The sequence below is a fragment of the Triturus cristatus genome, chromosome 11 (assembly GCF_964204655.1).
Source record: "Triturus cristatus chromosome 11, aTriCri1.1, whole genome shotgun sequence".
NCBI lineage: Eukaryota > Metazoa > Chordata > Amphibia > Caudata > Salamandridae > Triturus > Triturus cristatus.
In genome coordinates this window covers 987,208,963-987,232,907 of record NC_140594.1, presented here as the reverse complement: position 1 = coordinate 987,232,907, position 23,945 = coordinate 987,208,963, and the positions used below count along the sequence as shown (strand labels likewise).

General features: G+C 42.7%; 1 protein-coding gene across 2 annotated transcripts in view; it reads right to left on the bottom strand.

Annotated features, from left to right (window-relative positions):
- AGTR1 (angiotensin II receptor type 1) overlaps positions 1 to 17,140 on the bottom strand; it is a 170,227-nt gene extending 153,087 nt beyond the window's left edge. Inside the window, exon 1 of one of the 2 annotated variants that reach the window (XM_085635043.1) lies at positions 16,674 to 17,140. The gene's annotated coding sequence lies outside the window, so the exon portion shown is untranslated. Of the gene's footprint in view, positions 1 to 16,516; positions 16,635 to 16,673 lie in introns of those variants that run through there. The other variant, XM_085635041.1, reaches the window with a different exon arrangement.
- Between the last annotated feature and the right edge of the window lie 6,805 nt (positions 17,141 to 23,945).

Sequence of the window (23,945 nt, the reverse complement as noted above, 5' to 3'; positions counted from 1 at the left end):
ATTATTAAAACCACGACTGAAGATTATCCATTGATTGCAAGATTTCACAATGTATGAATAAATACTTAAATTGAAACTCAACCAAATTCAAGTCGTTTGAATATTTATTAACCTGAAAAACCAGTACAGGATCAAAGCTGTGCCCAGGGGGACATATTCCATGAAGGAAGTGCAGTAACCAAAAGTACAAAACTGAACATAACATAATATATGGCAAAACACTATAAAAGCACTTCAGAGTAAAGCACAAAAACAGAATCCAACTGTAAATAATAGCAAAGACGTCCATTTCACTAACCAGCCAACTGGAAGACTGCATTTAAAATGACTTTCATCATCTGAATGTGGGAATTTCAGACACATATGGATCAACTACAAATTTGTGGTGTTCATAGGTGATAAAATGGGTGCACTACATTCGAGAAATTTGAAAACAACTGCAAGCGAAATGCTGGTGTATTATGCACATGCTGTGGTCAAAGTTATCACCTCTTTTATGGTCAGAACTGTATTAAACCAGATTACTACGCATTTCATGATTTCTATCACTAGACCTCCTTCATCTTGATTAGTTAGCCAAGGGTGCCTAATTTGACATTTGTCAGTGTTTTAGCAATTTTCTTCCAATCCACTGTAATTCCATCCAATCTCCCTTTGTACAGGAACATATCACTGCCAATCATGACCCTCACATATATTTCCCTGGGTCTGCTGAGTGTGGGTGTATCGCACATGTGTTGATTCTCAGTGTGTTTGAGCAGAGATCCACAACCTAGACAGCACAGAATGGTTTTGACTAAGTCTGGGGGGAGTTCACCGAGTTTTACTCAACAAAACTCTGCGAAGTGCCTGAAAAACTCAACTGCACGAGTTAGCATCTATGGGTCAGTTTGCTGCAGAACTCAGGGGGCCTGATTTAGAATTTGGCACACGTTAATATTTTACCCATTATATCTTGTTACCATTACAACATGACGGACCCCGCCAGTCCTATTTTCATTGTTACCTTTCTTCACATCGGACGTCACTCTCCGGAGCCGCCCGCTTTTTTCTACACGTATTTAGCGACACTGTGCATCCTCACCAGTATCCGACTCATTTACCGGTCAGTACTTGTTCCAACGGCTCGCGTCTCCAGCCCCTTCCGTGGCATCCACGTAAGTTTGCTCTCCAGTTTCTTTCGTTTCACGTCTTAGGACACTACAGATACCCGTTTTTTAGGCAGACCTATAATTGTACTTTTACTTTTTTTGCTTACAGCTTCAAACCTTTGTGGATTTCAGGAACACCTTTTTTGGTAAGCGAGTCTACACTAGATTTGCACACGTTTTCCATTCTTCTTTAGTCTGTTGTTTTTAACCTTTCATTCCGTGGTTGTCTTCGCAGCTGTACACTGGCTGGCATTTTCGTTTCATGTGTCAGCCTCTCCTTATAGAGGTTGTCTCTGGTACATTAGATGAGGTGAGTTCATCTCGCCCTATATATCATTGCATTTCTTTTTCTACCTGCATTTCTTTAATCTGTGACCATACCCCTCTTTCTAATCACATCACGGTGCACCATCCATCTCGGTGGCGTTATTCCTGCTATCTTCATTCAAGTATCACTTTTTTTTCAAGCATAACACTTCACAAACAGTGACAGGTTCCCAAAACTGCATGGCTCACAGCCGGTGCAACCAATACTAATGGTTCAATTTGAGTATCTCATATGTGCATTCATGTATTAGTAATGTGTTCCTTTACTATGTTTTTGTTCACAGATTTCCCCTGATGAAGGGACGTGCCGGTCCCGAAATGCATTGGGCTCTTCATAACTCTTTTATGTACCAAATTGTATGAACTTAAGATGTATTGAGTTTATATATCGTCACAACACACATCAGTATCTTGATGTATTATAATTGATGTACACTGCATAACAAATTTTTTATATGTATACATGTACCAACAAATTAATATATATGAATTAATATCTGGCTTTTGAATTTCACTGTTCTGATTGATCATTTAGCACATGCCAAGGTGATTTACAACAAAGGGTCATAGTCACCCCTAGCACTGTGCACAGTGGTAACCACCCCATGGTTAGTTCTTTCTCTCATTCATCTTGATGCTTAATTGACAGTGAGCATTCCACTGTAGCACCTGAGTTAGAAACTATTCAATTATTGTACTAACCTGAATTATAAAGGAGTGCGCTGCCTCCCCCCACATTGTTCAACCATAGGTTTTAAGGCACTTGAGGTTGAATGGGGATGTCCGACAAGTTTGTAGTAAGTAACACGATGGCCAAATTCTACATCATGCCCTGAATTCTTAAGTGTGTGGTAATAGGAGCTCATAATAATAATCAGGATGTACTGTAATATCTCTTCTTGAGTAGCAGAACATTTTCATCTCATATTGACGTTTTGGTGGCAGGTGTCCTAGTCGGTATTAACATTGCTCACCTTCATGTTCATTTTGCCAAATGCTTAGTAAGAGATGCCTTTCTCTCTCAGGTTGGTTCTCAGTGTGATAATGAAAAGATAAGGGAGTGGTTGTGATTGATGGGGGTTTATTCATTGGAACTGGTCATTTTGTTTGGACCAGTCTGACAATAATTAGGCACCTGAATGGGAATGGCACAGATTATGAGTATTTTAGTGTAGCGGTGCACTGTGTGTTATTGTTGAGAGTGTACAATACAGATAATATTGTTATTTGGTTGCTATGAATACTAATGATCCAGACTTCAATCATCTTGACTCACCCACTATATACTAAACTGTGATGAAGATGTTTAATCATACTTTTATTGCACATTTATGTGCATGTTTTTAGGGTATTGTAATTAGTCACTTTATAACTTTTAAAGTTTACAAAATCATTAAGGAAGAACTGCGAGGGACAGATGATGTCTCTCCTTCGTTTTCTTACATTTATTATAATGCTTTGTACGGCCTTTATTGCAGGTCTCTCCTTCCTTTCCATCTTTGGCTACCTTCCATTGTACTGGTACCACTTTGGACACCATACTGAATGCTCTTATCATCACACTTCAGACATTAAGTATGCTGCAAAGCGAAATCACAGAGTCACTAGAAAGGTTGCAGGTCTTGATATCAAGCCTTATTTAGTAAGACTTACTTCGTAGGTACCTAGCCTTTCAATTTAAATACGGTTATAGAGAGAGGAGTTTATTGTGGCCTTGTCCTTCTTCTCTGTCTTTGGATTTTTAGGCAATATGATTTCTTTGCACTGTGAGCTCTTTGGACGCTGTCTTTCTTTGTTACCAACAAATTCAATAGTATAAGTACACTTCATGACATCATAATCTAAGCATCAATATGTCCCATGGAGCATGGATGAACAGTGGACATGCGCAGTGACCAGACTCCCAGGGAAACAACAGCAATCAATTCATCCACAGGCTGTCAGAGGGCCAGACATCTTGTACAAATATTTTTTTCTGGTAGTGTTTGGTACTCCTTGGAAGCTCCTAAAGACTGAATCTCCCAATGTTGCATGAAGCATGACAATACACAGCACATAATAAAACTAGTTCAGTCTCTACACGTCATACACCAAATAGCCTAGTCCCTAACTATAACCGAAACCTGTAGCATCAGGGAAAATACTAAGCACACTTCTAAAACCTTCGTAAGATAATCTGTGTAGTTAAACGTGCACACTACCAATACATTTAACATTATGGCACATTAGCCGAATGGTATGTCATGTTATGTTATAAAATACTTATACAGCGCACATACACCAGGAGGTTTCATATGTTTCCATAGAGAAAATGTGGTAAACAAATGCCTTTGGGGTGGAAAAGAACAAGGGGATTGTACGAGGAGCTGAAGAAGTAATCACATAAAAGATAGATTTTTGGGTTAGACTATACCCTCTCTTTGATAGTTTGACAAGACGGCTAAAGAGCCAGTGAAATGTTATGGAGCATAGGTAGAGTTATATGCTTTTTACTACCACATTTATAATAGGCAAGACCTCATAGAAAAGAACTGTGCTCTGTTCTTGAGACCTCATCTTCAAAAGGACATACATTGATTAGAGTCAGCACAGATGCAAGCCACAAGAATGGTGTGTGGTCTGTGCCCGAAATTGTAAGAAGGGAAATATGAGGTAGTTTAATTCTTGTGTGGGTCAAAATCATTAACAGCATTCAAAAAGTTCCTGGATAGCTACAGCAGAGTGACCATGATTTAAGAACAGAGACGTAGCTGTGGAATAGGAAGATTGCATGTTGTCCTGAAAGGCCTTTCACAGGAGGGCCGGGGGAGCATAATACACATGTATTTGCTGTGATAGTGGTGACTTACTTATCAGAAGAACTGGTTACCATAACAAACATAATCACAACTAATTTTCAAGTATGCAAAATCCATAGCGCCACTCACACACCCACTCAAAGACACACACAGTCACACGCACACTCACCCACAGACCCAAACATCCACATACACACCTACTCACAGACCCATAGCACTAATCACAAACCCAGTCACAGACCCACACAGGCACTCACACACCCACTCATAGACCCACACAGCCACTCACACAGCAACTCACAGACCCATAGTGTTACTCACACACCCAGTCACAGATCCACAAAGGCACTCACACACCCACTCACAGACCCACACAGGCACTCACACACCCACTCATAGACTCATACCGCCACTCACACATCCATTCATAGACCTTTACAGGGACTCACATACCCACTCACAAACCCATACAGCCACTCATACATTTTATTTTTATTTTGCATTCACTGACCTATACAGCCACTCACACACCCACTCTCAAAGTTTACAGGTTACAGTTAGGAAACAAAATGTAAAAACCTGTACAGATTCAAAAGGTTGCAAGGGTGGTATAGTTAGGAAATAGAATTTAAGAAACCTGAGAAATTCACTGAAAAAAACAAATGTTATAGGGACATAAAAGTTAGAAAATAGAATTTATAAAAACATAGAAATTCACTGAAAAAAGCAAAGGTTATAGGGATGTTATAGTTAGGCTCAGATTTCACTTGTACACAACCATAGAAATTCAGAAGTTATAGTTACCTGAGCTAATTATAACTTAAGACCCGCAATGCACTGTTTATGACCTCACATATGACATCACTCATGACATGGCCAGTGACATCACTGATGAAATCACTGATGACATCTCAAATGACATCACACCCTTATCAGCCCACCCATGACATGCTATGACACGGGGCAGTGACCTTGCTGCATGGGCACAACTTGAGGGCTCATAATGCTAGGGATGTAGCTGCTGCAAGGATGCAAAGAGCTCAGCTTGGGGTGAAGTTAAAGTTTAAAGCATAGTGTTGAAACTTAAACTTTAGGCCGTGAGCACGGCTTGTGGCAAACTTGTTTTGGAAGCATAACCACGTGGATCAGATTGCAGGAAATGCTCGGGCTGAGTACAGAGAAGCCTTTTGGCCCTGAGACTTCTACAACAGGGGGAAAACCAATAGGCCCTTGGAGTTCCTATGAGAATGGAGAGGATGCTGAGAGGAATCTTGATCATCCCATCACTGCAGAGGAGAGGAATCTTGGTCATCCCATCACTGCAGAGGCAGGAGGCAGCAGGCCAACACAACAGAGCACAGTGAAAAGTGCAAAGTGGCAGTCCGTGCTGGCAGCACAGTATTAAGCAGGTAGCAGGCCAACAGAGCAAAGCAAACGGCAAAGTGGCAGTCCCTCCTGGCAGCACAGCATTCAGCAGGTAGAAGGCCAACAGAGCAAAGCAAGCGGCAAAATGGCAGTCCCTCCTGGCAGCATAGATCCTCTTGGTTGCAGAGTCTCCTCAGGACCCCAAAGTGAACTCGTTTTTGGGTTGTCAGAAGTCCAGTACCTATACCAAAATGCGTCTTTGAAGTAGTGGAGACCACAAAAGAGGCCTTTGATCCTTAAAGGTCCCTGCCCTTCCTTCCCTGGCTCCAGACGCACTACAGTAGAGTATGCAGTATTTGTGCGGTGACAGGCACAGCCCTATTAAGGTGCAGATGTCAGCTCCTCACTCCTAATCTGCTGCAAGAATGTCCATCAGCCTGGTGCTGGGCCATTAGGATGCAAATGTCACACCCAAGCTCCCTTTGTGTGGATGTCTAGAGGGAATGCACAAAACCCAGTTGTCACCCTAACCCAGGCATGTATTCAGAGACAGGCAGAGGCACAGAATGGTCAAAGTAAGAAAATGCAAAATTTCTAAAAGTGGCATTTTCAGACCTCCACTTTAAGAACTAAATTTAACAAAAGATGTGTTTTTAACTTGTGAGTCCATAGACACCAAACTCCAACTTTATATCCACTCCCAATGGGAAGTTACACTTAAAAGATGTTTTAAGTTATTTACCATGTTAACCTATGGGAGCGATAGGCCTTGCAGTAGGGAACAAGTAATTTATCCGTTTTTCAGTACCAGGATATGTAAAACCGAAACGTACATGTCCTACCTTTTAAGTACATTGCACCGTTCCCTTGGGGCTGCCTAGTGCCTACCTTAGGGGTGACTTCCATATAATAAAAGGGAAGGTTTGGGCCTGCCAAGTGGGTTAAATTGCCAAGTCAAAATGGCTGTTTAAAACTGCACAAATAGGCTCTGCAATGGCAGGCCTGAGCCATGTTTAAAGGGCTACTGAGTGGGTGGCACAATCAGTGCTGCAGGCCCATGAGTAGCATTTAATTTACAGGCAATGGGCACTTGTAATGCACTGTACTAGGGACATACAAGTAAATTAAATATGACGATTGTGGATAAGCCAATGTTACCTTGTTTAGAGTATGGAGCATATGCACTTTAGCACTGGTTAGCAGTGGTAAAGTGCCTAGAATCCTAAAGCCAGAATAAAGAGGGTATGAAAAATAGGAGGAGAAAGGCAAACATTTTAGTAATACCCTGCAGAAAGGGTGAGGTCCAACAATGGTGTTAAGAAAGTGGGTGTTGTTTGGATGCTTTGCCTTTCATAAGGAGCAGAGCCTTCTTTAGCGTTTTTGTTGACAGGATAATCCATCACAAACATTGTGAATGTCAGTTGTTTTACAAATGCATTATAGCCTATGAAACTTGTAAATGGCAGACCAGATATCTGCCATGTTTTGACATACTATCCAATCCGTCAACCTCTAAATAAGGTCCATAAAGTCGTAGTCAGTACTCACGCCTGCAGCTTTCGTTTGTTTTACTCTGCTGTATGGAATGATAGCATATAGGTGGCTTTACAGCTTTTTTGTTTACAAAGTAAATACATGAAGACACATAGGCTTTCTTAAAAATGGAATGGAAATTCTGCCCTTTGAAAACATAAGTATCTCAAATGGGCTTCCTTGTTGAATAAGTCTTTTAAATGTACCTCCTGTGGCACAAACTTGATATTATTGCTCCATTTCATAACACTCTTCTCTATGGACACAGATGAGCTCAGTATTTAGCAAAAGGGCCCTACTCCCAGTTTCCGTATTGTTGTAGCCCAAGGCTGTGTTTGATTATGGGATTTGCTTCTATGACAGTTTCTCATAACAAAAAGTCAGACCTATTTGCTTTGTCAATGCCTGTTCTGAAATGCCAGAGGAAGAGCCCTCTGTGTATACTTCATAAGTTATTTTACAATAACTGTGGTCATTTTAGCAGCCAAATGACTTATCGTTTCCCATAATGTACGGAACTCCTTCTTCAACCCCCAGGCTGAGGAATATCCTTGTTTAGCTACATCGTTAATGCAGAACTTTCCCCTCAACCTAGTCCATTGGGTTCCAATGGAAAAAAACACAAGTTAGTTCTACCTACCTTATTACGAAATGTCCCTTTGGAACAAGTTTCCCAATTGCAGTGTGGCTCGAGGATCTTCTTTTAGAGGCCGAAAGGAGTCCCTGGAGACGAAAAGTCATCTGGGAACAGAGCTGGGAACTGAGTGATTTCAGCATGTGTGAAAACAAACCAACAACCAAGGAAAAAGAAACAGCCGTCTGTTTTCACTACAGTTGACATCAGGAACCCCTGGCTGCTTTCTCAGCAGATATGAGGCTTGCTAAAAAAAATCTTGATGTGATAAATATTTTTACATATTCGCTTGGGGTTGCAGGGGTCACGAGAGTCAACATTAAAGTGGAGAGGGAGGTTTTACTGTGTAGGGGGACAAATGATGGATGGGAAGCAAGCACAGTAAGGAGGAAACTAAATGTAGACTGATGTGAATGTTTGCTCGTTGCATTGCTTGCTTTTTGTGTACTGTCTTATTAGAAATAACGAAACCAAGATGGTACTACATCCCCGTATCAACAGAACTATGAGGTAAACATCTGTACCTGCAGTGTGGTATATTGAATATGTGAATCTTATGGCACATTAATATTGTGAACAAAGTTTGGAAACATAATTGCATATAAAGAAGTATAGATGTGCTATTCTTACTCCACATCTTTGTTCTTTGAGGATATATATATATATATATTGTCAAGGTGTCAAGGTACATATATAGCATATATATGTGGAGTTAGGTATAGAACATCTATACATCCTTACCTCATAATATACTTTTCCCCGTGATATTCTGTGTGCAATAGTAATGTCTGGATACTCTGCAGTTGATATTCAGGATCCACACCACAGTGTAGTGTCAGTAGTAAACTGCTTGATCAACTAAACAAATTTTCCCCTACAGTGTTATCACTACCATCCTACATTATCCCGATTGTTGTTGCTATGTAAATCCTAGATGTTACAGCAATCTAATCATCTCTAAGGGATCCATTCTCAAAGCCATAGTGCACAAATAGGATGATTTAAGAGTGGATTATTCCATGTTAAATTCAGGGTGAGACTGGTCTATAGGGCAATCAGGCAGTGCCCGATGGGTTGGTCTTACATATCAGTGTGTTGGCAGTTTGTGGGCCAGTTTATGGTCTGCTAGGCCTGTTTTTACTGTTGATTTCTCTGAAATATCTACAAACATTGCTAGTCCCAGGATACTTCTTTTTGGTCCATGGAGGACCTAGCTTGGCAGTTCGGGCTGTAAGGCACAGGGTCAAGACTGAATTCCATATGACTGGGTCCATACTGAGGTGGCGTGGTGAGCAAAAGAACAATGGATTATACCCAGATCTTTGTGACTGGGGGTAAAGGTTTGCATTCTTCAGCATTCTGTCCATCATTTGTTCCATTTGCTTTCGTCCCCCTAAGTGGGAAGGATATGCCCAGACGTGGGTCCTGTGCTCACTGCGCCACTGGATTTAAGGTAGCCTGGCTGATGGGGGGTGATCCTCCAAAACCGTTCCCAGGATGCTTTTTTCTGGTCTATGGAGGACCTGGCTTGGCAGGTTAGGCAGGACTGTTCCCATGAGGCACAGGGTCAAGACTGATTTGCTTATGGCTGGGTCCAAAATGGGGTAGAGTGGTGAGCAAAAGAATGCTGTATTAAACCCAGATCTTTGTGTTTGGGGGTGACTGTTTGCATTGTTCAGCATTCCGTCAATAATTTGTTCCTTTTGCTTTTGTTGCTCTAAGTGGGAAGGCTATGCCCAGACATGGGTCCCGTACTCACTGTGCAAATGGATTTAAGCTAGCCTGGCTGATGAGGGCCCTGAAACCGGTCCCAGGATGCTTGCTTCTGGTCCAGAGTGGACCAGTCTTTTTCAGTTCGGGCTGGACTGTTCCCAGGAGGCCCAGGGTCAAGACTGATTTGCATATGGCTGGGCCCTAACTGGGTGGCGTGGTGAGCAAAAGAACAGTAGATTAAACCCAGATCTTTATGACTGGGGTGAATGTTTGCATTGTTCAGCATTCCTTCCATCCTTTCGCTCCTTTTGCTTTTGACGCCCTAAGTGGGAAGGGTAACCCCAGACTTGGGTCCTGTGCTCACTGCGTCACTGGATTTAAGCTAACCTGGCTAAAGAGGGGTGATGCCCCGAAACTGGTCCCAGAATGCTTTTTTCTGGTTCACGGAGGACCTGGCTTGGCAGTTCGGGCTAGACTGTTCCCATGAGGTACAGGGTCAAGACTGATTTGAAATATGGCTGGGACTAAACTGGGTGGCATGGTGAGCAAAAGAATGATGGATTAAACCCAGATCATTGTGACTGGGGGTAAATGTTTACATTGTTCAGCATTCCGTCCATCATTTGTTCCTTTTTCTGCAGGAAGCACACATACATATATTCTCACATATCTTGCAAAACAACTACACAACTTGTCTTTATAAGCTTAAAATCACCCTGTTTCCCAAATTTTGGCCACTTTTTTTTAGCTATTTTATTTGCTAATGGGGACCACTGTTAATTTGGTGCCCAGACCTATTTTCTGTCCAAGTCTGACCCTGGTCGAATTCACAAAACATGAATTTACTCTGGTAAATTCATTTCTTCTTGTATACAATGACACCAATATATCAAACAACAACAAACATGCAAGTTGGTCGGTATTCTCAACATCTCAAATAATTGCATGTGTCATTTCTAACTTCTAACCTGGAAACAGTTGGAGATTTACTCCTGTCAAGGGCTAAAGATAAAATATAGCCAGGATGAGAAGGATAAGGTGCATAGTACTTGTTTTCTAACATTTTTATGGGAGAGCGAGAGAAGGGTAAAAAAGTTAGCAAGTGTGAATGAATGTCTGCTAAGCACTTACACATATAACGGTGTGCCATGTACATTTATGCCGCTGTGAATTTGCTTGGAATGTTTCAACAAAATGTAATTGTCTGTGGGTTTTGCTCTTGCACAACTTTCAGCAGAAGGACATTATCTAGCCAGATGCTTCTTACAGGCAGCTAACGTGAGACTCCTGGTGGTTTCCAACACTTGTTTTGTAGGTAGACCAGTAAGAAAGTTTTCCTTTAGACAATCAAGGGCAAGATCACAAAACATTTTGGATAGTGCTAATAAATGTCCTTTCAATTAAGTAAGGCAGTGCTTGATGCAAACGTCATTCACCTCCTTATGAAAGCAGATTTTCATTTACACAACCAAGGTCCAGATCATAAAACATTTTGGCTGGTGATATTTACTATCCTAGCTGATAAGTAAGGCAGTGCTTGATGCAAACACATTTTACCCCCTTAAGAAAGCAGATTTCTAGAGGTGGTAATGTGTGACAAGACAAGAATAATTGTATAAATTCAAGCAGATTGCCTTTGAGGAACAGCAGCACTAGTACACAACATTAAAATGCCACATCACATAAACAGAGAAACCACACAATACAACACAACCAGGCAATGCTACAATAACACAATGACAAATATACAGCACAATAATACTCACCAACAAAATGCAACAAAACAGCAATATAGAAAATGCAAAAGTACAGTGAAACAGAACAAATCAACGTAATACAGCAAAACAACAACAAACCACAATACTCCACCAGTACAAAATAACGCCATAACGCAAATGTGTGAATGCGTTGTGTTGTGTTGTTTTAGATTGTGCTGCATTTCTGTGTTTTGTTGTTGTGGTATGGTGTTGCTAGGTGGTGTGATTTTTCTTGGATGTTGTTGTGTTTTTTGTTAACTTTTGGTGTGTTGTTGTTTTACTTTGTGTCAAGTTATTGCTTTGTGCTCTGTAGTAAATTATGTTCCCCTTTTACACACACAGTGAATAGTTCAAAAACATATACTGTACAGCACATTCACTAACAATATTTCCCATGTTAAGAATGCCGTCTTTTTAATAAACCATCTTGCCAAATGTTTAACTTTGAAAAACTTGCTGGTATCTTATGTTTTTGCTGTTGTTATTGTTGTGTTGCAATTAGAGTAATGCACTTTACATTTATTATATTACTTTTCTTTTACAATCTACACTAAGATGTGATCAAGTTGCCATGTAATTGACTGTGAATCCAGCAGAGTTTGGTTTTAAAGTGAGTTACCCCCATTGGCCATACCGGGAGATCCCGGGAAAATAGCTTTATCTTTATGGACTTTACCTTCTCTGCCAAAGTTAGGAGCACTTGGGTAAACATAGTATTTCACATGGGACACTAAATTGGGCACTAAAAACATGGGCTATAACTCTGGTTTGTTGTTTATGATGGATTTTCAAGAGTTTTCCAAAGAACCTTTTGAAGTATCTACAATCTTGTATGTATAGTTTGTGGACATTTTCTCATTTTACTTTGCCTTTTACTTTAGATTCAACACGTCTTCTTATATTCTATAGTTTTCCTTGCAGTCAGTGTCAGACTAATTACATTTATTATTTTAACCCTTAGAGGATAGTTGTATCTGTTTTTTACACTTAGAACTAGGATTAGATATTTTTTTCCTTCATTCTTAACACAATTAAATTTTTCCCTTAGCCATATCTTTTTTTGCCTTTAGGAAGAGTGTCTACAGATTTTCATGCTGTTACTCTTTGGAGTTGAAGGTCATATGTGTGCTTGAAACTGTTTTCCAGTGCCATTCCTTGTCACTAACATAAATGCTATGCACCCGTAAGGTGTGTTCAATAAGACATCATTGTTAATACATGTATCCTGTGCCTCACGCCGGACCATCTAAGGTGAAACTTCTTTTCAGTTTCAAAGTGCTACTGGCAAAAATAAAATGGTTGCCAAATCACGAGACTTGCAAATAAAGAAAATTAGACCAAATGGCATGGATTTACACCAGGACATGGTAATTTTTCATCAATTCATGCAATTACTGGCCAGAGCAAAGCAGTATTTGATTGACTGCTGAATATACTAATCTAATTGGTCATTGTGCATTAGGTTCTCGCAGATGTTAGTGCAAAAATGCATAACACTAATGCAAATTTACGTTCTCTGACAATGAGTCTTGAGCCCCAGATCTGCCATGTAGCACTGAGTATGCCAATGAATTTTGGCTGAGATGGATGCATGCGGGTATCACATCTTTGCTTGGATGGATGCATGCAGCTATCACAGCAGCTAAGAAGGTAGTGAATGTAATTTTGATATACTTTACTGCTTAATCGCAAACATTTCTCGTGACAAAAATAATTTGTCACTTTCAGATAGATTTTGGTGATATTTCCAACTATAATTTTGATCTTGTGTACAATACTACATTTTAGTGAGTATATACCAGACCAAAAATATTTGTTCGATCAATATGTTAGCAATCTTTTAACAATATCAGCACCTGGCTAATTTGGTTCCATGTCATGTTTATAGTCAATAGTTGCGAATGTTCACATGATTTTGTGATATTGCACAAAAAGTATGGAGAAGATGATAGGCTGAATTCAGCTATTGTACGTAATATAGCTGGGATGAATGGAGGTGAAATAATGTAAATCTGAAACTGCTGACCCAGTCTCTCATTGTTCCAAATGTTATAACATATATAAACTTGAGTTGGGCTATTCTGATCTGCACTATTCAAAATTCCGCTAAACTGTAATTAATGTTATCACCCAGGGCTGCCATTTCCATTAGAATTCAGTCAACCAATGTACAGAGTCACCAGCAGAGGGCAGCACACAGAGCTGCATTGCAGCAGAAAGCTGCAGATAGAGCCCCATAATACTTTGTTGTTGATCACTTCTTTTTTACAAGAACACGTTGGATAAGTTGTTGCTTAAATTCAAATCTTTTCATGCAATAAGAATTATTTATTGCATGATTAATTAAAATCTTACAATTCAAGAATCACCAATACTCAATCACTAAAACATATCTATACAAAATAGATCATATAATACATTAAATACACAAGTTCAATTCATCATTATTACAATTCATTTGTTACTAATATAAAATTAACAATCATTTAGGGTTATATATTGATTACTTTTGTGCAGAATATCATATGCGAATGATGCTCTAACTGTCAGCAGCTTCCCTTCTTAATATGCTTCAATCGTTAACTTCCAACTTCTTTCTTATAAGCGTAATAAATTTAGTGAAGTTCGCAATCATTATAATCTTTTCATGTACAAGGTCAGATTTTATTGTTGATTTAACAATCTAAACGTGTAATGTACCACTCAGTTACCAAAATTTAAAACAACACTAGTGAGAGATGTATTTTATTTGTATTCATTTTTCATTTGTATTCATCACAACTCAACAGAGAAGATGTCAAGCAGCTGAGCTTAATCCCTTAAGAAGAACAGACACATTTAATGAGAGCAGAGTTTAGCTGATAAAGATAATGACAACAGTTAAAAATCACCAGCAAGATGTAAATGGAGGAGACAAAATTATAAATAAAAGAAGGATACAGCAGGCTGAATGCCACGGGATGAGGTGAAAAAAAGGGCGTTAGAGGAGGGACTAAGAAAGGAGGAAAAGACCGAGACAGTGGTTTTAAAAAAAGATTTTGGAAATTCGGAGTAAGGGAGAACCTTCAAGTTGGGGTCCTCAAGACAAAAGGAGTCAAGAGTTTAGATGAGGCAGTAAGGCAAACATAAAGTAGGGAACGAAGACAGAGAGCGCTGAAGGGGAATCAGGATGGGTTTGTCGCATTAAAGTAGAAGACATGACTGGGTAAAGGAAGTCTGAATGGATACATTTGAGGGAGACGCCTGGAGTAGAAAAGAGTTAAAGGTCACAAGAAGAGAAAGGGTAGAGTAGGTGGGTAGAGAAGCAGAGTTGATGAGGAGAGATTAAAAAGGCAGATGGATGGCCTGATTCACAAAGGTAAACACACCCTTTTGTACACGTTTACAAACATTTTGCTATTCACAAACTCTGAGTTAATACTAACTTTACGACTGCAATGATTAACTCTGCACATAAAAGATAGGACGGTCCTATCTTTTGATGGGAGGGTTTTCTCCGCTCCACAAACTGCGAAGTCTCTGCACTCATAAACTTACTATTAAATCAGAGTTTATGATTAGTCAAAAAAATAGTAAACTTGCAGAATATTATAATCTTACCTCTGTAAATCAGGTTCTGTGATCAGAAAAGAGAAGCAAGTGGTCGGTAAATCTAAACAATTTACGCAGATTTTAGAGAAGGGCATTTTTAGTCTTTAGAGCATCTCAGATCAATTGGTATTGAATTCCTCCTGCTAGTGGGGCTAGATTCTAACAACTCCAGGTATGTTTTAATTTAAAATCTAAGAGCTCTGATTTATAATACTTTGTGCTGAGTTTTTGTCTCTTTTGGGACGCAAACCCACGCAATGGGGTTGGGGTGGGATTTACTATACAACACAAATCAAGATTTGCGTTAGATAGGAACCCAAAGTACTGCAAATTGCTTTGCATTGCTTTGTGTCAAGGGAGTGTCCTATGGGACATGCATTGGAGTATCCATACAACCACCAATGGGTTTTGACAGAAATCCCTATCTACAAACATTGGTAGACAGCGATTTGACGGACAATATTGCGCTTCCTTGAGGTAAAATTAATGAGCAGAATTGTTTTTGTTTATCCTTGTTTTCCCAACTTTGCATATGTGCTGCATTGTACAGCACACATACAAAGTGAGAAACCCCTTATAATATAGTGCTTGTATGGGAAGTGCCCCTTCCAGTGCAAAACCTATGCTTAGGAGAACGCACACACCCTTGCACTAGGGTGCCCGCTGCCAAGAGTCCATGCACAGAGCTCCCTTTGACGCAAGGCAGAGCAGGAACTTTGTTGCAGCGCCCCGATGTTTATATGTGGCTGCTTTCACACTGCTAAATGAATGTCAATCCCTGTATGCAAATATGTTTTTCAACACGGAAACACTCCCATAAGACGACGCATTGTAAGTTCTTACAGTATTAAGGCGCGTTAGAAACTGTGTCATCCTCATTAGAAAAACATATTTTCATGAAAATAGTAAATCAGTCTATTAGCTGCTCCCCTGCCTAAGAAACATAGCTCAAAGCTCTGGAGTACTTTCAAATTGCTGAAACGTGACGTAGTACAATAAACGTAAATCAATCTATCTATCTATCTATCTATCTATCTATCTATCTATCTATCTATCTATCTATCTATCTATCTATCTATCTATCTATCTATCTATCTATCTATCTATCTATCTATCTATCTATCTATCTATCTATCTATCTATCTATCTATCTATCTATCTATCTATCTATCTATCTATCTATCTGCATTACTATAACACGATCCTAGCCAAAACACAGCGGAGCTCTGTACATGGTCAAAGAATATATGTTTCGGTAACGACCGTATCCCAAAAAAAGTTATTTCCTGTAAAAGAGAGGGACACATTTCGAGCCACAGACATAACACAGCGAGGAAACACCAAATATACAAAGCGTAGACGTTGCATAATAAGAACATGCTTACACTATAACAAGCCACAACGTGGTGTGTAAGTGAAAAACATATTTACAATACATCCTTATTTCCAAGTTTAGGCAGCTCTTTTGCCACGTTAGTATATATTTGCTTACTATAGTACCCGTGTTTGAGGCTTGCCACGCAATTCCAAACCTTAACTTTTTGAATGAAAGAACCTGCAAGAGAGTAACAATGTTGCGGGCAAAGCGCTTCAAGCGCCACGTCAAGATAGAAAGCGCTACATAAATTTTACTTCCATAAAACTTACCAGTGGTTACCAAGGTGACGGTTGTAAAAGGAGCTATGCACCCAAATCGTTCACAGCTTCACAGGCACCGTGTCCAAGCAAGCGAAGGGGTGAGCAGTGATTGAGCGTCAACGAGCAGTATTCGACAGTGAGAACACACAGGACGGTAAATACTTACAGATGTGCTGAGGAGAAGGCGTGGTGGTGAGGCGCAGCCGCTGGGACAGCAGCTGGAGCGGCAGAGCAGTCCTCGACAGTCTCTCTCCTGGTACAGATTGTTCCCTAAATCTGTGCAATACACTTTTGTTGCGTTATTATAGCGACACAGCGCCTACATTAACACTTCAGCAGTCAATGCGCGCCAATATTTTATCTCTCGAGCCCGAATCACAAATCCCTAACTTACTTCGCCATGTTCCTCAAGCCTGGCTTCTGTTATATACATTCGTGGACCTAAAGCGTGTTCCAGTCTAATGACAAAGCTTGTTTGGCAGCGTTAGTCAGGCAGAAACAGAACACGAGCTTCAGTGGCTAAACTCTGCCAAGAAGCAATTTTTTTCTCTCTCTCCTCCCTTCCTCTGCTCAGTCTGTGTCTACTTCAGCGGATCCGAGCCCGCATCACGTTATCTGTCCTCTATCTCTGTCGCCTAGTGATAGGGCGACACCCACATTTATACTGCGGGCTTTGTTTACCAGACGGGTCCCCATCCTCTCCCATTCTCCACGAAGGGAGGGACCTCGCGTCCCACGACCATGAAAGCAGAAATAAAAATTCGCCGTGAAGCTAGGAATATTCCACCCCCCATGCAACCACCCACCCCTCTTTCCCTCTAGAGCTCACCCAAACCCAGAGACACCTGCTTCATCAGCCACATCGTGTAATCAGATTTCCTCACACGGCCTGGCAGGAAATTGGCCCCAGGACACAGGTCGCAATTAATGGGTTTATATGTAATTTTTTGATCAATAGAATAATCAGCCCATCAAAGCAACCTTCACGTCTCCCTTACACGTCGCCCGCCCTAAAGGTGAGCAGGCTTTCAATCAAAAGCGATAGGGCTAATTTGAAGGAAATTGGATTTGAAACTTTTCTTAACACAATACATCTCGACAGCCATCGTTTTACTCACAGGCCTCGTGACCTATTGCGGACAGGAAACTGCTGGGGTGTTTACTTCTAGGAAAACGAGGACGCTGTAAAGTCGTATAGATGAAACCTACAGGAAAGAGCGACTCTGTATCTTATCAGAAAAAAACGAAGGGGCTTATTTATGGGCCCTTGCCTCACTTTTGCGCCGCCGGTGCGTCACTTTGTAAACCCCTGCGTCATATTATACCTGCACCAAGTATAATGTATGCAGGGTGGGCGTTCTGATGCAAGTAAGCCTCGTAGAAGTGACGCAGTGATATCTATGAGATTTTACTGCGTCACTTCTAGGACGCAAATGCGTCAATATCTTACGCCTGCCTCACAGCAGGCGTAAGACTGATGCCGGCACATTTGAAATGGGACTTGACCATGTGAAATGACCCATTGATGGAGTTGCGTCACTTTCGTGACACACTCCAGCAATGCGTCATTTTTGCACCTACAAATACGTCAGAAATACTGCGACATGATGCGTCATACTGTAAATATGATGCAGCCAGCATGTCGCAAGGAGGGCGCATTGAAAAGTGACGCATTGCTGTTTTCACGCAGCGATGCGTCACTTTTCATTAATGAGGACCTAAGTTCTAAAGATAACCGGACAGTACATTTACTACTACTATCCGCAAACTCACGGTTCACCCATATAGGGAATGGGGAACCTAGAGTTGTTGGGTTGAAGTATTATGGTAGCACATATGTAGCGCTTACTACCCCCATTTGGGGCACTGAAGCGCTTGCCTATATGGGTAACAAGCTACGCCATGTATGGTGTGTGAATGGAAGGTTGTTGTCATTGTGATCATATGTGGGAAGTGTTTTCCATGTCTTGCGTGATGACCACCGAGGCACAGTTATTGTGTTCTATGACGCAGCGCTAAGCAGAGTTGGAGAGGATGAGGCATGAGAGATAGACGCATAATTTACACTTATCTGTACCCTGGCACCTTTGAGAAGCTCTGCAAGTCCCTTCATGGTATTTCTCATGATTTTAGTCTACTTAGAGGATCAATGCACAAGGTCTCCCAACCTGAAACCTTGTTTGTAGTTTTGGTCCTGAGCTGGCATGGCTAGAGAAAGAAAAAAGTGAAAAGGTCTGCTGGGATTGGCTTTGTTTCTGTCATCACATATCTGTGCCACTGTGAGGTGTAAATCAGCAATCATGTTAGTTACAGGGGTGGACTCGATCAAAATTAAAGTCCTCTGATTGACCCACAGTATGTGACAGAGTGTAAGAGGAGTGAGGTGCAGTTGTCCATCTGACTGCTGAGTGTTAAGGTATTAGTATTAATGTGGGCTGGAAATGTTATACATGAATTGGCGCAGCCATATAAAATGCTGGCGGACCATAGGTCAGCCCTTCTTACCTGTATGTAGAAAGAAGTTTGCTAGTTGGGTTGTGTCCTATCTCTGGGTTGCAAGCTGAAGATTGAACTTGAAGGTGTGATCGTCTTTCCAAGTTCTGTCCTAGGAATGTGGGACGTTGTAGTTATTTTGGAAAGAACCATGTTTTTAACTGTCTTATGTAGTGTCTATGCTTCTGGATGCTTCAAATGGTGGCTGATAGGGACTTCCAGAGTTTGGCAGCAGCTATTGAGAAAGCAGTGCCTCCTATGAATTTGCTATGGTAAGGTAGTACAATGATATGTGGTGCACGCCTGGAGTACAATGTTGTTTGTGTTTCTTGAATTTAACTTATAGGTATAGTGTTTCGTTTCCTTTTGGTGATCTGCGGGCAATGCAGAGTTCCTTGAACATTGCCCTTCCAGCTAGAGGTAGCCAGAGGAGTGATTGCAAAACTGGAATCATGCTTTCTCTTGAGTGAAGGGGGGAAGTCTTATGTGCACATATTCCTGACTACTAACTGCAAGATAAAAATTCACGTAATTGTCACGTGACCGTGTATCGTCTTCAACCTCCCATACATTTAATCACTTCTTCCTAACACCATTAATATTGCTCTCTTTCTCCTTGTAATTATGCTCCTTCCATCTGTATGATAAGTCAATGGCCCATTGTGTGTTTGGGGGGATAGTTATCGCAAGTGTCAATCCCCATAATCCTGTTCACTTCCATTCTGTTGCAATGTCAGATATCAAGACTTAACTTCGGCCCTCATTACGAGTCACTCAGTATTTGGTGTGATGTTTATCGCACCTGATAAAATCTGATGTTGCTGAATCAGAATTTATCAGAAGATTACTACGCCAAAATTAACCTGTTATGGTAAATACCAGGTATTTTCCCCCGATAAACATCAGCAGGTTTAGCCTGCCAATATTTATCGCAAAGTTCATAATTGTGATATGTGTGATAACAGCAGTTCCCAAACATATCACAACTAACCAGGCCTCATGTAATGAGGACCTTAGTGTGTTGGTGTCTTGATGTGATGACACATCTGCAAGTATTACAATACGCTGGCAACCACCAATGTATTTCTGCAGTCGTAGCTGATGGCAACAGAACGGAGATCATGTTGCCTAGCAGAGAAGTGGATTGGTGGATTGGGTGGGCCTCACAACTGGCACATGGATGAGCAGCCATTTCTGTCGATCTGACTTTGTGGTAGCTCCTCTGATGTTCTTGTTTTCCTCTCCTAGGGGCTCAGTTGAAGTTTGCAGTGTACAACAGCGGAGGAGGGGCTTAAATCTGCACTCGCTGGTGCTGGCAGGTCCCAAAATACTGGCTACATGATTAGAGGTGATGCCTCCACGCAATCAGAGATACTCCAGTGCCTTAAACACCCCAGCTCCTGTCACATGACATGTCCTCCAATTTCATGGACCTGTCCTGTCATGTGCCTACAAAACCAAATCTCAGCTTAACTGGGTCTGAGCTGGTGAGTGGCTGATCCACTACTTCTGAATTATAGCACCCTGCCAAAATAAGTATACCTTGCTGCTTCTAACACATGGGTGCTTCATGTTGTATTAACCATCCAGTGGCTTGAGTCATGGGAGACGGGGTGGCTAGCTCATTTTGGGCCACCCAGGCATGCTCGTGCCCCTTCTATTGCGTTGCGGAGTTGAGGCCGGGCTGCGGGGGAAACAGATGCACCGTAGGTAGGTAGGTAGGTGGAAATATCTTTTGTGATACCCTCTCATCACATTTCATGCCTACTGGGTTCTGATCTCCATGATCACAATGGCACCACCTATACCAGATGTAACATCATACTATAAGGGGGTGTCATTATATATAAGGCAGGCCTGCTGACTTTATCAAGGTGCCACATTAGTAATGTAAAATGTCAGGGTGCCACATTAATAACACTCACCACATGTTATTATTCACCAGTGTATCATTATTAAAACTAAAGGAATCAGTAAGCATGTTAGTACATTTAGTATGAACACAATCCCTGCTGTGTTCATCAACAATATTGTTAATAAAGAATACATGTTTAAAACAATTGCATACATATATGTAAGATTCTATCTTTGCTTGCTTTAGGCCATGTGATTCAGCCATAGGACCATGCACAACAAGTCCTCACATTCCAAAACCTAAAAACAAAAACTCTAGCTGTTGGATTGCTTTGATGCCGGGAAAAGTCTTTCCTGGGGGTCATAACAGTAATATCCCCAGACCTATATGGTTACTTCAAGTCAAACATTCCTGGGGGGAGTGCTGCGCCCTGTGCAGTGCACCTGAGCACCTTGTAAATACATTAGTGGCTGCCCTTCCCCTCCTTGTGGCACTACATGTATATGAAATATGTAAACAAAGCCCTCACAGGGCGTTATGGGGTGCTCCTGGCCAGGGAAAATATGTTATTAAACAGTGGGATTGTAAACTGTCTTAATCCTGATGGCCTCCCATTTTTAAGGGGGTCCCGGTCCCCCCCCCCGGTACACCCACACTTGCAGGAGTTGTTGGGGGCCTTTGAAGGAAGCCCTAAATCCCCCCCTAGACCTAATGGCTACCTGCTCTCAGTAGGCATCTGGTGTGTGGTGTTCTAACCGCGCTGTTTTCAGTAGCGTGAGCACAAGAGAGTGTTGCTCTGGTCGTGTAGAGCGCAAACTGGAAGTTTTTGAGCACGGTGCAGTAGCACTTCAACACACATGAGGTATTTCTGGTGAGTGGAGCTGCGCCCTCTCACAGGACGCAACAAATTAGCCGCCCGTCTCAAAATGCGGAGCCGGCCCTCCTTTGCGGTGCCTTCTGCGCTTTACATTAGGACCGGTTGCATTCCACAGTGGCACGGCCACATACTGTAGACCCAGGGTGGAGGCAGCCCCGAGCCAGCACCCCCGCTGTCCAGTTACCCGCGAGATGCCGGAGTGCTGACACCAACCGCAGCACCTAGTTTGCCGCTGCGCTTACGCCGTTAAAACGCGGCACTGTGGACCCCTGGAGGCAGGCAGCCTCGGGCCTAGCCCCCGCGTCGCCTGAACACCTCCAAAACAGGTCCCCTGGTCATCGGCTCCCCTAAGGGAAGCCCGCCTAACAGTGCTGCACTTCCCACTCGTGGCCTAACTTATGTCTGCGGCACCGTCCCCGGAGCCCTATGCTGAGAGGAGCTAAGCCCTGCCCAAGACCTGCTGTGCCCCCTACTGGGGCGCCACCCGGCATCCACTGCCCCCAGCTCCTGGGTGCGCCGTCGCAGTAACCAGGTGGCAGCCGGAGCCTTGTAGTGCCACCTGGTCCCCCTATCTGTTGTGGAGCACTGCGGGATAGAACCCGTGCTACGTGTGCCAAGTATTTGGTCGGCTATGCTCGATCCTCCCTTCCCCACCACAGCTGAGGCCTAACCCCGTCTCAACTGCAGCGGCCTGCTACCCATGCCAAGCGTGGGCAAAGGCCCCACTGACCCCCAGCTATTAACCAGAAAAGGGGGGGGGATAGGGCCGGAATATCCTTGCCCGAACAAGGGAAACGGGTCTGTACCCTGCTAGCGCCCCTGAGCCCCGGCCCCACCGGTCCCACTCGGGGACTGGGGCAACCCGATGGAGTGCAAGGGTCCCCTACCCGTGACTGTTGATGTGGCTTGCTGCCCTAGACAGACCGCGTGGGCGAAGGCCACAGTACTCCCTCCGGGACGGCCACACGAAGGGGGGAGATGATTGTGCCAGATTCGATCCCTGGGCCTGAAGCACTCAGTGGTGTCGTATCCACAGTGCTACGCCAGGCATGATAAGACGCTTGTGACGAGCCTAAGGGAGCTACCCCAACTTCCCCCCCACCAAGGCAGCTCTACAGCAAGGCTGGGCCGCTCTGCCCTGTGTACAAACCTTCATGGGGAGACCGGGCGGGAGGTGGGGGGTGAGATGGCATCACTCACCGTGTGCAAAATAGGCAGCTCCCAGGGGACACGTCCACACGGCGTCAGGGGTGAGGAGGAAGAGGCCGCTAGGTGGGCGGGGGAGAACATATACCTCTCCCCTTCCCCCACCTGGGTCGGAAACGACGAGCGGGCCCCCAAATGTGTCTCGCGATGCTGGGCTGTCCCGTGTGCCATCTTGTGGCACTAGAGGGACCCCTGCGTGGACGTCAGGCAGCCCACAGAGGTGCGGGTGAGCATCTCGCAGTCTGTGCTCATCTGCTCACTGCTTTCTATGTCCCAGGGGATTGGAATTCTGGGACATAGTTGATTTACTCCGGTACTAGCTGTACTCCTTTCCTTTAATTCCTTTGTTGCACAGGCCTCCATGGAAATGAGGCTTCAGAGGGCAGGTCTGAGCTCAGAGAAGGAGACCCACGCACGCCCCTTTCCCCATGAGTAATAAAGTAATAAAAGAAGTCCTGACCTACGGGCCTGGCCCATTCCAGGGGCAGTTAAATAAATCAGGGCAGATCTACATGTGCTCCTTGTTCAGTTCCCATGGTTCCCTGACTTTCTGCTTGAACTTTGACTTGTTTGTGGAGTACCATTTAGCTTGGCTTACTGAAGTATCTAACTATCATATTCTCCTCTTCCCCTTACTGTGGAATCGACCACTCTGAAGGAGGATACTATGTTATGATGTTTTGACAGTTGGAATGCGAACAGCTGACAACAGCCACTGACTGGTCTCTCTGTACTGTGGCTGGGGTGTCTCCAATAAAGCCTGTTTTTATCCCGTATAGACTTCGGTGATCATTCTTGCCCATCTCACACTGGCGAAAAGGATGGGATAAGGCTTGAAGATACCCCAACAAGCTGTGTACCAGATCATAGTGAGCTTCCGAGTGGTGGTGAGGTAAAGTCACTTCAACTTTATTTGATTGTGGGGTGCCGTGGTTAAAAAAAAAATATATATAAAGTAACTGTATTGGCCGACACTTGGCATGAAATGTATGTGTATCCCACTTTAA